Here is a 3,055-nt window from a genome sequence, read left to right as displayed (position 1 = left end):
TTATGGTGGCTGCAATGTCTTGCAAGTAAGAATTCTGTAGAAATGTATAATGAGCTACATCTAGAGGATGTGTATAAGAATTTTACAAAGTGAGAAGAGGAGTTTCCAACACAGAAACTGGTTTTAGCTTATGATCAGCTACAAAGGTAAGCAAGGTGTGTCTTAAATGAGCAAAGCATTGTGGTTGGAGCACAGAGTTTAAATAAAGAATAATTGATGGTTGGGAAGCATTTTAACTTACCTGCAGGGTGGGCCATACATTATATTCTATAGTTTTGTTTCAGGCTATGGGTTCAGAGAAGTGATGTTTTAGGAATATATATTTTCTCTGAAATGTGGATTGTATGGTGAATTCTTGAAAGCAAGAGGACCACTTGAGAAGCTCTTACAATATCCCGTCATAGTATGAAATAAGAAAAATGCACTAGAAAGGATGAACGTAAGGTATATTATTAAATATCAGTAGTATTTGTGCAGATTTTAGAGACAAATATGAAACTTACAGGACATAGTTATTATTTTTCCTTGTTTAAATGTAATGTGCTATCCTCCTTTAAGTTAACTTTATTAAAAATTAAATAAATAAACAGTATCAGGCCCCAAATTTCTCAGTACCAAATAATTATGACAAAATCCATTTCCTTGGAATTCTAGTCAGTCAACAGCTAATTGGAGGGGAAATATATTTGTAAATACCTGGGAATGAGGACACATGAATGCAACATAATTATAACAATAAAAAGAAAACTTTAAAAAAATAAATATTTTGGTGCTAAGACAAACTTTGGAAGGTCACTTTGATTCCTTTACTCTGTATTTAAGATGCAATTATCTGCTGTGCAGAAAGTAAATTTTGAGGCGTTTCTTCATAATTACAAATAATTTATAAGTGGAAATTACATGATGAAAACATCAATCATAATATTCTGTCAACAAGGTATCTTCATTTGGCAATCAAAGTGGCAGTGTAGATGCAAATATTCTGAGGTCAAATCTTCTTGTCTTTTACTCATACATATGTCTATTTCTCCGCTCATAAGATCATGAGCAGGAACTTTATTCGGCCTCGAGTCCTGAAACTGTGAACACAACTCACATTCTTCTTCTTTATCATCATTCATATGATCAGTATGCATGACATTCTTTTTTTTTTAACAACTCTCCAAGAAATTTATTTTAGCATATGCCATATATTGATATAATTGATATAATAATTTTATATGAAGAGAACCATTGCAGAAGTAACTAAGGTGGTGCCCTTACAAGGAAATAAAAGAAAGGCAATAAAGAAATTCTTCCATATAAAGACTTTCGATCTGCATCATTTTTTTCAAAATATAAAACCTTAATATTAGAAGCAAAGAGAAAAAGAGCAAAAAAACAATAAAACAGAAGACCAAGGATAAGGAATTGCTCTATGCAGATGTTTGGCATCTGTAGTATATATGTATGGACTGAGTTATAATAAAAATACTTATGTATTATAGTCAATTTTCATATAGAGTTAGAAACAGCAATTTCCAATCAAGCGTGATTGGACTGATATTTTCTCAGTCTTCAATTACATGACGAATTACAACTGTATAGAAGTCACTTCTGGTCAGCAGTATCATGATAAATGCTTGATCAGATATAATTTTTCTCCTTGTTCACTTGTAAAAATTGGTGCCTTTTTATAATGTTCTACAAGTTCTTCCATGGTGCTGAATTTATGCAGCCCAATGCAGTAGACTGTCTCTTTTAGTTGGACTTTAAAATGCTTGTTTTTCCCTTGTGCTTTTAGTGATACTGAAAAATCATTTGGCGAAGATTCACTATCATGAATGAGGAAATCAACTTCATGCTCTCTTTCATTCAATGCCATTTCTGCTTGGTGCCTGGTGACTTTCCCATAATACCATGGATTGCCAGCAAACTTTCCAGTGAGTGAAAGCCTAATGTAATCACACTGTGGAGGCGATGGTTCCAAACCTGAGGTTAATGGATTATTTTGCCTAATGGTAACATAGTTTTTCAGCACCAGAACAACCATTCCATTGATCTTCCTGCATTTCCACCACTCAGGGTCATTTTCAAGTTTTTCAATAACATCCATTACATCGCCTTTCTCAAAATTAAGTTCTTCATCATTGGACGAGCTGAATGGGTAAAGTGCCTGTACCAGATGTAACACTTGCCCAGTATTTAGGTTACTGACAACTGCTGCTAATTTCTTTGACAAAGAACCCACATGGTCACCCAAAGGACTGTTACCTTCCTCAGTCACGTAGTTTGAAGGGAACCATCCAACATGTCCATTATAGCTACCCCACCACCACCCATCACTGCATTTCTCCATGACGATCATCTTTGTCCATTTTATCAATGACAATTCATCCTCTCTCTCTGCCATGTCATTAAATTTTACATAAGCAGGCACGTTGAGGTCATACAGACATTCCCCTGGGTCAAAAAAGCTATCATCAGCAGGAGATGCAGAATCTGGCACACGAGGTTTTCTTTTCACTCTTCCAATGCCTAACGTATCCTTTAGGTTTTTTACAATCAATGCTTTCCGAGCACTGTTTTTCCTTTCCACGTAGTTAGAAGGCACAAAACCCACTTTATCCATGGAATTTTGAACTCGCCACCAGGACTTAGAATCATCCAGAAGCCACAATCTCTCATTCTTCTTGATGTCCAGCTCTTGTTCTTGTTGGGCCACATAATCAAATTTGGCTACTACCACCACTTCTTCTGCCATTTTTCAGCAGCTTCTGCACTGTTCAAATCCATACTTACTGCTCTTCCATCTGATAATCAGCATTAAGGGAACTGTCTTTGTCACCTTAGGAATCCCCTTTGTCACTCTAGAATTTGATTTCCTGTTTACTGTATTCTGCATGACATTCTTGAAATAAATCTCCTCAAACTGCTTTCCTTTCTAGTCCAGACCCCATATATGGGCACAGTGTTTGAGCTGGAACTTCTTGGGCATGTGCCAAGATTACAGTATTTTATCTGCATTTCAATTATTTTTGTTTAAACATTTTTTTCTGTGACACTGTTTTTTTAA

At 35.4% G+C, this 3,055-nt stretch overlaps 1 pseudogene; it reads right to left on the bottom strand.

Moving 5' to 3' along the window:
- Positions 1–1,609: 1,609 nt before the first annotated feature.
- On the bottom strand, positions 1,610–2,758 carry LOC114891115 (annotated as a pseudogene).
- Positions 2,759–3,055: the final 297 nt, after the last annotated feature.

This window comes from Monodon monoceros, unplaced genomic scaffold (assembly GCF_005190385.1).
Source record: "Monodon monoceros isolate NGI ecotype Baffin Bay Population unplaced genomic scaffold, NGI_Narwhal_1 Super_Scaffold_11, whole genome shotgun sequence".
NCBI classification, from domain to species: Eukaryota; Metazoa; Chordata; class Mammalia; order Artiodactyla; family Monodontidae; genus Monodon; species Monodon monoceros.
Note: the sequence above shows the minus strand (reverse complement) of the source record. Positions and strands in the feature narration are given on the sequence as shown.